This window comes from Odocoileus virginianus, chromosome 18, assembly GCF_023699985.2.
Source record: "Odocoileus virginianus isolate 20LAN1187 ecotype Illinois chromosome 18, Ovbor_1.2, whole genome shotgun sequence".
Taxonomy (NCBI): Eukaryota; Metazoa; Chordata; class Mammalia; order Artiodactyla; family Cervidae; genus Odocoileus; species Odocoileus virginianus.
In genome coordinates, this window is record NC_069691.1 from 43,285,714 (window position 1) to 43,299,819 (window position 14,106).

Sequence of the window (14,106 nt, forward strand, 5' to 3'; positions counted from 1 at the left end):
CAACGTTAATTGCTTATTTCTGAATTTTAATTCTTATTTCAATCTTTGTATCCTTTCCAAAATTTCCACAGTATTTTTATTACTTTTATGTCAGAAAATTTATGTTTTAAAGACCACATAGGTTTAGCATACCACACATTATCATTATGCATCATAGTGACCTTAGTAACAATTTTTAGCATCCTTTGAATAATTTAAATAATACAGATTTCTCTGTTACGTTACTACTGTCTTTGCCACTTAATTTATTCCAACTGATCTCATATGCCTTTAGGACATCATTTCTGTACCTTTTTCCTCAGAGAAAGAAGGATGAAGTACCTCAGTGGTCTTTATAAATACAATTTAAATAATATAATTCTGCAGCTACATTTATCCTCCACTCTTTGAGTTACCATTCTGCCAGGTTGAAAGATGACAAAACTACATTTCATAAAATTAAATTCCCCACTGACCACCTGAACAATTCAGATGGAATGTTTAGTATCCATCCCCTCTCTGCATTCTAACCAGGCAATGAATTTTCTGTAACACCGACTTTATTTTTCTCTCAACAAGATCTGTGCTGCTCTGCCTTAATGTCCTGGGAGTCATTAAAGCCTCTTTAAAAAATTCAAGACTCTCCTTCTGGCATTTTGTAATTATCATCCACAGGCCATGCAGGCTCACAGTTTCCCCTTTCTCACCAACTCCTGCCTAACTGCCAATGTTGAGAACAAACAGAACAATGTAACAATTACTTACAGTCAAGTTTCTCTCACACTAGCTTGGCATTTTAAATTTTTCATGACTGATGGTAGTAAATGGGCTGTATTTAGGGGTAATTAATATTTATGTGTGGAACGGGGAGAACAGGAATAGGCTAATCCTTGGAGAACTTTCACAGTGAAGAATCTTGGCAGTCTCAGGGCTGCAAATATGTTGAGCTGAAAAGTTCCCAGGTGTTTACTTTCCATCTGTTTAAAAAAAAAAAAAAATCTTTTAACACTTCACACCTGTTTTAAGATTACTTTTCAATCAAAGCAAGATTGATCAAGTAAAAGATTTCATGGAATCTCTTTATTTCCTTTATTTTATGTTAGATATAGGGTAGCAAATAGGATTTAATGCATCCCCAAATCAAAATAAAGTGAAGTGAAGTGTTAGTCACTTGGTCATGCTTGACTCTTGGCAACCCCATGGTCAGTTGCCCACCAGGCTCCCCTATCCATGGCGTTTCCCAGGCAAGAATACTGGAGTACGTTGCTGCTTATTTCTCCAGGGGATCTTCCTGACCCAGGAATCAAACCCAGGTGTCCTGCATTGCAGACAGTTTCTTTACTAGCTGAGCCACCACGGATAACTCCAAAATACGTGGGTGCTGTTCACATCATAAGCAGAATTCCCACGGATTCAATCAAATGTGGTAAGTATAGATGCCATCATGTAGGCAGATCTGACCCCCCATGTCAGTTGGCACCTCAGCCACCTGGCATGAGTGGAGAGAGCCAGATTCTGTTAACCAGCCCAAGTACCTTAGGGAGTAGAGGCATGTAGCATGACTGAGATCTCAAAGGAGTACAGACTATTTTGATATTATATTGTTAGGGAAAACACTGACTGAGACCTCCCGCCCTAGCCAGGAACTATAACTATTGGCATTAGTTATTTTCTGTCAGGAGGTCTTGGTAAGAAACATAAAATTAACAAGCCACGGCCGAGCAGAAGAATTTGGGAAAGGTCCAAAGGAGGCGTCACATGTCATCCCAACCTCCCAGAATCCTCCTCGCTGGCATCCATCTTGGCTGAGCACTGTGTGCGCCCCGCCATCAGGAAGGACCCTGAATCAGAATGACTGGCCAGACCTTATCACCATAAAACCTGAGACTTTGAGCCACATGTCAGAGCAGTTGTCCTGGGTTCTTTACCCTCCCTCTCTGCCCAAGTGCCCCTTCCCAATAAATTCGCTTGTTTAGTCAGCATGTGTGTCTCCTCAGACAATTCCTTTCTGAGTGTTAGACCACAGCCCACTCTTGGGCCCTGGAAGGGCGCCTCCTTTCTGCAACAATATCAGACTGATTGCTGAGTCACTATCAGTTAATATTTTTCTGGGAATTCAGGACATGCCGTTTGAAACTGGGGAATAAATTGCCTAAAACAAAGCTCTCCAAAACAACTTTTCAGCAGACTTCCAATAGGACGCTTCAGCCTGTCTAACCCCAGTCAGTCCTCTTCTCTACAATCCACATTAGACACACAGCAAAAGGCAAGCACCTCTGATTCCTTCTCCTCATTCTACTTGGTACATCTTTCTTCATGCTCTCCTCACTGCTGAATCGCCTTTGAACTGTACTAAATTGCCCTTGTCCTTCCTTATATATCAAGAATTTAAAAAACCCCATTCCACATACTACAGTTGCCACAGTTTTATGAGGCAGGACACATCCCATGAGAATCCACCTAAGTCCAAGCAATGCCTGGAGTCCTCAGATGCTGTTCCATATGAACTTTTTAGAAAGACAAGTTATATGTGTCACACTATTGTGTTCATGTCTAATTTGTCCCATTAAAGGGGAAAGGGGTTTTTCCCAGCTCTCCTGGGCATATCACCACCATTCACAATGAGGTTTCTATGGAGTAATCTCTTCTCTCAAACAGCCAATTTACACTAGGACATTTGGAACTGTACCTACTGATAAATTGGTGTTTGTCTTTACTACAGGGCCAGACATACTTCAAAACCCTCCTCCATTTGGTCCTCTCTCCAATTCAATATGCAATTTATCTTTAGAGACTATCATAATGCCCAGAACAGAGAAGGGACTTAATAAATGTTAAATGAAAGAACAAACCCTATAGTGCTTTTAAAATTGAAATGAAGTAACTGACAACTAGCTCTGACTTTTTAATACTGTTAATAGTCAGGATTCCTTCAGTTACAAATTATAGCAATTCTCTCTGAACTAGCTTAGGCAAAAGGATAAATTTATTATAAGGCTCTGATAACTACGGAATGAGAGGCAGTTGTTTCTTAGGGGCTCAAGGGCCACCAAGATTGTGTCTTCATTTCTCCCAGTGTGTTGGCTTCATTATCTCAGACCAGCTTGCTTCACATTGCAGGGAATGTGGCTGCCTGCCAAGCAAGATTGGCATCCCTCCCTTTCTTTTGTTCCTCAGAAAGGAATCTGATTCACCCATCTTGGGTCATCTGCTCATCCAAGATCAGTCATTCTAATTGGTCCTTAATGGGTGTAATTGCTTTTTCTCTCCTACTTTCCAAGCCTTCAATTGCCTACTTAGCAAATAAATGAATGAAAACTGATAGATTAAAAGCAGTACATTCAAACTCACTTCTTTTCTGATATCATTTCCCTCTTCTGAATTCACTGTCCATTAATAACAGCATACTTTTAATAGTCTCCTGGGCACTTGGACTTGAAATCTATCTGTTTGTCCCAAATTGAATTAGGTTCTAAGTCATTAGTTTTTGTTTCTACCAGGACTTTCTGTATCTCATTCCTCATTTTTCTTCTCATTCCTGCCTCCCTATTTCATGTATATTTTACCCCCTTCCTAGACTAATGGAATAATAGCCTTCTCATTAGGTATCATACTCCTATTCTTTATTGTATCCTAGACTTCACATGGCTGTCAGAATTTCACTTCATAATAAAACTTAGCATCAAAACTTTTCCTTATTTAGGGGCTCTCAGGGGCTCCCAGTGGCTACTGAATGAAACACAATCTCTCTCAACATTTAACATATGTTGAGAGAAGCTGCCCCCCTCAGATATAACCTTTGCTCAGGCACACTTTCTTCAGTTTGATTGTTGCCTCCTCTCCCCAAATCAGGCCTTTGTTCTACTAGTGCAAACCGTGCCCATCCTTTTATGTTTATTTCAAATGTATGTTATTTGTGAAGCTCTGCCCATTTCTGTAAGATTATAAATTTTCTTTTCTGATGATTCATACATCTTTTCATTCCTTTATTTGTGCCAAATCTAGTGGCACTTGGCTTACAGTCATGTCCATACTTTAGTCATGCTGACATCTGTTTTACCTCTTTAACTGATTAAATGGGCTACTTGAAAGCAAAGTGTAGGTCTTATTCATCTTCATAAATCATTCTGTAAGAAAACTGTATCTTCCATAAAATGTTTGTGCTCATAATATTTCTGAAGTAAATTAAGGGACTTCAAGAATTCTTTCCAGGTTTTCATGGCAGAAGACCATATATGCTTGGTATGCCTATCCCAACTTTTATGAAGATGCATAAAATCACTGATAATAGCAGTAGCCTTAATATCAAGTATAAGGAAGACCTGCCAAAGTTTGGGTAGCATTTCTCCATTATTAATGAGGAAATAATGAGTAACACCCTCTTAAACTCTTCCTGGACTAGAGCAACTTTGAACTCACTAAAGAAGGTTTGAGAAACACTGACTCTCTCCCCCTCCCTGCACCTAATTTCCAGACTCACGGATCTACATAGTTCATTCTCATGGTCATGGCCCCCAGCAGTATGAGGCTGTCTTGTGAACCAAACCAAATCTGATACTTGTCTTTTTATTGACTCTCTGCCCTCTTGGCCCTCTGACACTTTCTCTATCTCTGCATTTATTCAGAGGAGCTCAACATAAAAGGGCTGAAAGCATAGGAGCAGCTTACTGAAGGGAGAATTTTAAGGGGATTAACTGTATGAGAAAAACCACTATGCTATTAATCTCACCTAGGAAATTATCAAATATTATAGAGCCATCATTCTATATTGCTGTGGGTACAGTAAGGTGGGCATTCTGATATACTGCAAGTAGGAATGCAAACAAGGATAATCTTCCTAGAAAGTAATTCACAACATGAAGCAAGATATTTAAATATAGACATAATCTTGGACCTAGTAACTTGTCTTCTATGAATTATTTGTAGGAAATAGTCAGATATTGGGATGAAGATTTAAGGCTCCTCTCTCTCAGACAGTAAAGGAGAAGATAAAGAGGGGTGTGTAGAATATGCAGGTCCAGAATGCACAAGAGAAATGAAGAGTCAGGGAAAGGGTGGGATAGAGGGCCTCAAATAATGCAAGTGTATCAGAAACCAGAGGAGGAGAAGGTTTCCATAAATCATGGTGGTCAGATGGTCAACACTGGAGTGAGATGAAGACTCAATTCAGACCATTGCCGTTGTTCAGTCACTAAGCTGTGCCCAACTCTTTGGGTCCTATGGACTGCAGCACACCAGGCTTCCCTGTCCTTCCCTATCTCCCAAAGTTCACTCAAAGTCATGTCCACTGAGTTGGTGATGGCATTCAACCATATCATTCTCTGTTGCCCCTTTCTCCTCCTGCCCTCAATCTTTTCCAGCACCAGGGTCTTTTCCAAAGAGTCAGTTGTTTGCATCAGGTAGCCAGAGTACTGGAGCTTCAGCTTCAGCATCAGTCCTTCCAATGAATATCCAGGGTTGATTTCCTAGATTGACTGGTTTGATCTCCTTTCAGTCCAAGATAGTCTCAAAGGTTTTCTCCAGCACCACAATTCGAAAGCATCAACTCTTCAGCAGTCAGCCTTCTTTATGGTCTAACTGTATGGCCACATCTGTACATGACTACTGGAAAAACCAGAACTTTGGTCATAAGGACCTTTGTCGGCAAAGTGATCTCTCTGCTTTTTAATACACTGGCTAGGTTTGTCAAAGCTTTTCTTCCAAAGAGCAAGCATCTTTTAACTTCATGGCTAAAGTCACCATCCTCAGGGATTATGAAGCCGAAGAACAGAAAATGTCACTGTTTTCACTTTTCCCCTTCTATTTGCCATGAAGTGATGGGACTAGATGGTTGAATACTAAGTTTCAAGCCAGCTTTTCACTCTCCTTTTTCACCTTCATCAAGAGGCTTTTTAGTTTCTCTTCAGTTTATGTGAAGAGGTATCACCTGCCTATCTGAGGCTATTGGTATTTCTCCCAGAAATCTTGTTTTCAGCTTGTGATTCATCCAAGCATGGCATTTCCCATGATATACTCTTCATAGAAGTTAAATAAGCAGGGTAACAGTATACAGCCTTGACGTACTCCTTTCTCAGTTTGGAACCAGTCTGTTGTTCCATGTCTGGTTCTAACTGCTACTTCTTGACCTGTATACAGTTTTCTCAAGAAACAGGTAATGTGGTCTAGTATTCCCATCGCTTTAAGAATTTTCCACAGGTTTTTGTGATCTACACAAAGGCTTTCACATAGTCAATGAAGCTACAAAAGCAGATGTTTTCTGGAATTCCCTGGCTTTTTCTATGATCCAATGAATGTTGGCAACTAGATATTGGTTCCTCTGCCTTTTCTAAATCCAGCTTGGGCTAGATTTAGAAATCTGGAAATTCTTGGTTCACATATTATTGAAGGCTAGCTTGAAGGATTTTGAGCATAACCTTACTAGCATGTGAAATGAGTGCAACTGTAAGGTAGTCTGAATAGTCTCTGGCATTGCCCTTCTTTCACATTGGAATGAAAACTGACCTTTTCCAGTCCTATGACCAGTCATGTGGCCACTGCTTAGTTTTCCAAATTTGCTGACATAAGTGCAGCCCTTTAAGAGCATCATCTTTTAGGACGAGTAGCTCAGCTGGAGTTCCATCACCTCCACCAGCTTTGTTCATAGTGATGCTTCCTAAGGCCCTACTTGATTTCATACTCCAAGTTGTTTGGCTTTAGGGGAGTGACAACACCATCAGGGTTATCTGGGTCATTAAGACCTTTTTTGTATAGTTCTTCTGTGTAATCTTGCCACCTGTTCTTAATCTCTTCTGCTTCTGTTAGGTCCTTACAATTTATGCCTTTTGTTGTGTCCATTCTTGAATGAAATATTCCCTTGATATCTCCAGTGTTCTTCAAGATATCTAATCTTTCCCCTTCTGTTTTCCTCTGTCTCTTTGCATTGTTCATTTAAGAAGAACTTCTTATCTCTCCTTGCTATTCTCTGGAACTCTGCACTCAGTTGAGTATATCTAAACCTTTCTCCCTTACTTTTCACTTTTCTTTCCTCAGTTATTTGTAAAGCCTCCTCACACAACCACTTTGCCTTCTTGCATTTCTTTTTCTTTAGGATGCTTTTGATCACTGCCTCCCATAGAAGTTTATGAACCTCCATCCATAGTTCTTCAGGCACTCTGGCTACCAAATCTAATTCTTTGAATGTATTCATCACCTCCACTGTATATTCATAAGGGGTTTGATTTAAGTCATACCTGAATCGTCCAGTGGTTTTCCCTACTTTCTTCAATTTAAGCCTGAATTTTTAATGAGGAGCTGATGATCTGAGTCACAGTCAGGTCCAGGTCTTGCTTTTGCTGACTGTATAGACTGTCTCCATTTTCAGCTGCAAAGAATATAATCTGATTTCCGCATTGACCAAAAATTATGTTTTCAGTCAATGAGAGGCCAGTTTTCAATAATGGCTGGTGGATTTACTAATTTCTGATTATGCTTTTGTCCTTATTATTTATCTACAGAGCTTAGCAAGCAGTCAGATACCCTAAGCAGGGCTGTTTCTTTGCCATTCAAGGTCTAATGTCACCATCATTAGAAAAGTAAAACTTTAAAAGCAGAGTCCTGGGTCCTTCTAATGACTGTAGTCATCACAGCTTTCAACAAATAACTTTTGGACCAAATCTCATCCTTAGTTTCTCTCTTTTGTACTTTCCTCCCTTCCTCCCTTCTTTCCTTCCTTCTACAATGTTTATTGAGCACTTGGGAGGGTGCTAAATGCTGAAGACACAGGCAATCAAAAAAGCTTTGTTACTTAGCCAAGAGGACTTCATATCTGCACAAGAAGAAGCCATTCCACAAGAACTAGCCTAGTTCAAAGCTGAGTGTTTCAAAACAATGAGCACCATGAGAGTGTGAAATAGAAGCTGCTAAACCAGTCTGTGGATAAATGAAAGCCTTCATTAAAGAAATGACATTTAAACTGAGACTTGAAATTAAATGTTCCTTGTTTATATGTGATTTGGGCCAAGGCTAACACTGTACCCATAACAACTTTATTAATTCTCTTGGCATCTCCATTTCTCCCCTCTGAAAAGAAAGCCTTCACTCTTTACCATCTCAGGAGCTTGCTAAAATGCTTTGGGACTAAGCAAGTGTTTAAGGGTTTGGAAAGGACACCACTAACAAATTTTTTTAAAAACAACATCCATGAAACCAGATGTATTTAGTTTAAACTGAGTGTCCAGAGATTGCTTATAACAAGATTTCACTGGCTCATAAACTCTGAGGAATTTCTGAGACTGACAGCAGAAAAGTCACAATGGACTTAAAGACAGAAAGAATTGATCAGCAAGTGGATAAATGCAGGTAAACACAAGGTAATTCCCTTAAAAAAAAAATAATGCCAAATGCCATACTGTACAAGTTCTTCATAGAAGTAAATGGTTCTGAATTTTTAGGGAAACAATTTTAGACAATCATTGGTGGTACATGAGGGTAGGGCCTTTGATCAAAGCCTAGAATCTCTGTGGGGAAAGGCTGGGGACCATGTTTTAGATGAACTGAATTATCTCTGTTGGGCAGCCCCAGGACAAGTGGGGATCATGGTTCTGAACAAAATGATGGATTGAGATCAGAGCATTCTCTGAAGCAGCAATTCTTTGTCCATTCCCAAATTATGGCTCCAAACAGCACCCAATTTCTTTTTTCATAATTAGTTTCCCTATAACAAACACTATTTTAATAAATGTTTGAAAAATGAAAATCTGTGTAAGACTGGTAATAGCCACTGAAAGATACGTCATTTTATTGACTAGTAAACCCTGTGTTTCTCTGCATCTTTTTGCTTTCAGAAAAAAATTTAAAGCAAATCAGAGAGCACATACATTCAATGAGGATGAAGATGTGCTTTGGGGAAAGGAGAAAAGCCTAAATTTTAGGGCAATGGATTGAATTTTAAGATGACATCAATAAAATTCAAATTTATTTTACTTCTATCCTATAGCCCAGAGGTCCTCAAACTTCCTCACTTTATGACATCCTTAATAGCAAGTAATTTTTTTAATAGGAACCCTGAACCCAACAGATCCATTTGCTGGATAGTTTCAGACTGCTTAATAGGTATCTGTATGCTGACAAATTGGTAGCTTTTTGAAAAACTAATACATAGATTCAAAGAAAGGAATTTTTATTTTATTCTTACATAATCATAACAACTCATTGACAGAATGTGTGTGACTCTTAGTGACCACAAATTTTCCAAACTGAACTCCATCAACCACCTCATCATTTCTTGTTGCACGCTGGTTTTTGAGTGGTACATCCTTCCCTTGCCTCCCCCTTCCCCCAACCCAGTGAACCTAAGAGAGTTCCTGGCACAAAGTGAATGCTCAAAAAATATTTGTTAAATGAATCAACAGAAGCACTGGAGATAGAAAGACCTGGGTTTCCATCTGGCTTTGCTATAAACCAACTGTATCACCTTGGACTAAACCTCTATGAGTGTCAGTTTTTATTCTTGTACCAGAGATAATAAAAACGAATGACTCCCTGGATTGTTTTAATGATTAAATCAGTGATTAAAATAGCACAGTATCTGACACTTGTAACCACTTAACAAGTGGAAACTTTTAAAATTACTACTGCAGTTTTTTTTTCTTTCACAGTTGGAAAGTATTCTAGAAGGAATATTTTTTTAATCTGATAAAATAAATAACTGTAGTCAAAATGCCAAAAGGAAATATAGGATTAGAATTAGATTTAAGGGATTCCTGGAAGCTGAGTTCTAGATGAGAATTCAGAAGCATGGTGAAAATAGCACAGAAAACCTAGTTCAAATCAGACTTCTGCCTCTTTGCACCTTTTCTGCTACTGAAACTCTCTGACTCTCGGTCTCCTTTTCTATTAAGTAAAGGAAAATAATACTTCTGGGAGGGATGCTATTAGGAAAACTGAAAGAAATAGTTTCCTTCATCTCCCTGGAAAGAAAAGGCTGAACATGCTTGCCCGGTAGAATTCCAAGTCCCCATAAACTACAGTATGAGGAGATAACTGCTAATGTGAATGTCCACTGAAGGTCCCTATTTATTCCTGACCTAGGTTATATAAAACTTGGCTACTGTATCTATCACAGTTTGGTTTGAAAAATATCAAGCACTAAGCATAATTTTTATATAGTAAATAATTTAATATCAAGTATCAGAAAGATTCTTAACTGAATGCAGAGTTCCAGAGAACAGCAAGGTTAGCTAAGAAGGCCTTCTTAAGTGGCCAACGCAAAGAAACAGAGGAAAACAACAGAATAGGAAAGACTAGAGATCAAGTCAAGAAAATTGGAGAGATCAAGGAAATATTTCATGCAAGGATGGGCAGGATAAATAATGGAAACAATAAGGACATAACAGAGGCAGAAGAGATTAAGGGGAGATGGCAAGAATACACAGAAAAACTATGAAAAAAGGGCTTAATGAACCAGATAACCACAATGGAGTAGTCACTCACCTAGAGCCAGACATCCCTGAATGTAAAGCCCGGTGGGACTTAGGAAGCATTACTATGAACAAAGCTAGTGGAGGTGATGAAATTCCAGCTGAGCTATTTAAAATCCTAAAAGATGATGCTGTGAAAGTGCTGCACTCAACATGCTAGCAAATTTGGAAAACTCAGCAGTGGCCACAGGAGTGGAAAAGATCAGTTTTCATTCTAATCCCAAACAATCCCAAAGAAGGGCAATGCCAGAGACTGTTCAAACTACCATGTGATTGCATTCATTTCACATGGTAGTAAGGTTATGTTCAAAATTCTTCAAGCTAAGCTTCAGCAGTACATGAACCAAGAACTTCCAGATGTACAAGCTGAACTAAGAAAAGACAGAGGAACCAGAGATTAAATTGCTAACATTTGTTGAATCGTGGAGAAAAAGTAAAAGTTAGCCTTACTGTCATGTCAGACCCTTGGAAATCCCATGGACTGTGGCCTGCCCAGCTCCTCTGTCCATGGAATTCTCCAGGCCAGAATTCTGGAGTGGGTTGCCATTTCCTTCTCCAGGGGATCTTCCCAACCCAGTGATGGAACCCAGGTCTCCTGCACTGCAGGCAGATTCTTTACCAACTGAGCCATAATGGAACTTAGCTAAGACAAAGGAACCAGAGATTAAATTGCCAACAATCATTGGATCATGGAGAAATCAAGGAAGGGAATTTCAGAAAAACATCTACTTCTGCTTCATTGACTACATGAAAACCTTTGGCTGTGTGGATCACAACAAACTGAGGAAAATTCTTAAAGAGATGTGAATACCAGACCACCTTATCTGTCTCTTGAGAAACCTGTATTCAGGTCAAGAAGCAACAGTTAGAAGTGGACATGGAATAGCTGACTGGTTCAAAACTGGGAAAGGAGAACAACAAGGCTGTGTATTGTCACCCTGCTTATTTAACTTCTATGCAGAGTATGTCATGTGAAATGCTGGGCTGAAATGCACAGCTGGAATCAACAGTGCCAGGAGAAATATCAATAAACTCAGATATGCAGATTATACCACTCTAATGGCAGAAAGTAAAAAAGAACTAAAGAGCCTCTTGATGAGGGTGAAAGAGGAAAGTGAAAAAGTTAACTTGGAACTCAACACTAAAAAAACTAAGATCATTATATCTGGTCCCATCACTTCATGGCAAACAGAATGGGAAAAAGTGGAAGCAGTGACAGATTTTATTTTCTTGGTCTCCAAAATCACTGCAGATGGGGACTGCAGCCATGAAATTAAAAGATGCTTGCTCCTTGGAAGGAAAGCTATTGAAAGGATGTTGCTGAATCACGCAAAGACGCCGGGGTTCTTGGCCCCCAGAGGAGAAGAATTCAATCCGGGGCCAGAGACGAGGCTGGATCACTCAGAGCTTTTGTGTGATAAAGTTTTATTAAAGTGTAAAGGAGATAGAGAAAGCTTCTGACATAGACATCAGAAGAGGGTAGAAAGAGTAACAAGGGTAGACCCCCTTGCTAGTCTTAGCACTGGAATTATATACTCTCAAATTAGCTATTACAGTAAATCAAAAGAATGTCTGGAGGTTGTAAAGACCTCACCAGACCTACTCCCATAATTTACATTTTGAGATAACAGAATTAGCCAGAAGGTTTTTTTTCCAGAGACTGTCCTCAAGCAGGATACATTATTGCTATATAATCCTAAGGAATGTAGAGGGGGAAAAAAAGTTTGTCCTTTCTTCCTCCTTCAGAATTCCAGACCCCTCTCTCCATGGGGACCCCTAGACTTCTTATCAACCTGCCTAGGAATTGACTCTCTCACTATGACTAACGTAGACAGTGTATTAAAAAGCAGACACATCACTGTGCTGACGAAGTTTAGTGTAGTCAAAGCTATGATTTTTCCAGTAGTCTTACGGATGTAAGAAGGCTAAGTGCCAAACTGATGCTTTTGAACTGTGGTGCTGAAGAAGACTCTTGAGAGCCCCTTGGACTGCAAGGAGATCAAACCAGCAAATCCTATAGGAAATCAACCCTGAATATTCATTAGAAGGACTGATGCTGAAGCTGAAGTTACAATACTTTGGCCACCTGATGGGAAGAGCCAACTCACTGGAAAAGACCCTAATTCTGGGAAAGACTGAAGCAAAAGGAGAAGGGGGCAGCAGAGGATGAGATGGTTAGATAGCATCACCGACTCAATGGACATGAATCTGAGCAAACTCCAGGAGACAGTGAAGGACAGATGAGCCTGGCTTGCTGCAGTCCATGAGATCACAGAGTTGGACAGGACCCAGCAACTGAACAACAACAACAATCAGAGACTCACACAACAATGGCAGGTTGTTGAAAGCAGGAGAATAAAAGTCATGATCACATTTGCTAGCTTTAAAATAGTTGAATATATAAGAAATGCAGGGAACCACCATTGTGGAGTACAGGTGGTCACCCCAAAACTATTGTAGAAACCCCAGAGCCATTGCCACTGAAGCCCAGGCACCTACTCATCACCATTTGGTAAGTGCTGGCTCTTTCCCATTCACCTTCCAAACATCATGTGAGAACTTCTTATCAATGAGAAACCAGAATCTTGCTGGCAAGAAAGTAGAGAAAAGTCATTTCCAGGCTTCTAGCCTCTGCAATACTTCAGAAAATGTAGAAGGGAAGTAATGCTAATGAGAAACCGATACTAAAGGTTAACAGGGCAAGATACAATCAGATATGAAGACAGGAGGGGCAAACAACGAGACTCAAGGGCAGAGAAATGGTGGAAAACAGAGCTAAGACTACGCCTCCAGGAATTCTGTTCTGACCATCAGCCATTTCTTCCCTTTAGGAAAAAAACTGGGGCATAGCCAGGGTGCTCTCATGGTGTGTGGTACAGTTAGGTGACGGACTTCCCAGATGATAAGTCTAGTCCTTGTCAGCCTTCCCAGGATCCCTCACCTCCAGGCAGCCCCTGGGTAAACCTGATCTCTGAGACCTTAATTCTGAGTTCATAGCAGGCTGGTGGAAGGTAGCTGGGGCAGGAGCTAAAACGCATTCAACTACGAGCATTTATCAAATAGGGCCATTTCTACTGATGCCTGATGTATCAGTATTATGTAAAAGAAGGGAAAAATTAACCTTGCTTCATCTTATGCATATCCACAGGTATTCTATTATGACAACGTTTCATTACAATCTAAAATTCCATTTTATAGTCCTGCAGGTACTCTTAACTTTCACCAAATAAAGTTCTTTTCCCTTTTTTCAAGGAAACAATCAATTGTGACAGCTTGCAGTCTCAAAAAACAGCATACCAAGGTTTGTATACACCTGTTCTCAGATAAATTTTCCATTGTTGTAGCAAACAAAATGTTTGCAAAATTCCTCTGAGGATCTTAGCTTAAAAATCTTGCCAAGTTATTTTTTAATGCTAACCTCGGAAAATGTAGCTGCTTATTGAACTCAACATATGTCTGTCCTCGGGGATAATGAAAGGATCCAGAAAGCAGTTCACTTAGAATGATCCTTATGGTAGACAAGTTCACCGTGGGTGTTCTTTAACAAATATGGGAGAAAAACCTGCTAGCACTTTCGGAAGAATTCATCGCACATGAAGTGGGCTAAAACTAAATGTGATGATATTTGAGTGTTGTGTGAAACTATTTTGAACAGAGAATAAAAAAGACA

General features: G+C 39.7%; 1 long non-coding RNA gene across 1 annotated transcript in view; it reads right to left on the reverse strand.

Annotated features, from left to right (window-relative positions):
- Window positions 1-14,106, reverse strand: part of LOC139039439 (uncharacterized) — a 102,847-nt gene continuing 88,741 nt past the window's right edge. Inside the window, exon 3 of the long non-coding RNA XR_011492701.1 lies at window positions 1-956. This is a non-coding gene — a long non-coding RNA (uncharacterized lncRNA). The remainder of the gene's footprint in view (window positions 957-14,106) is intronic.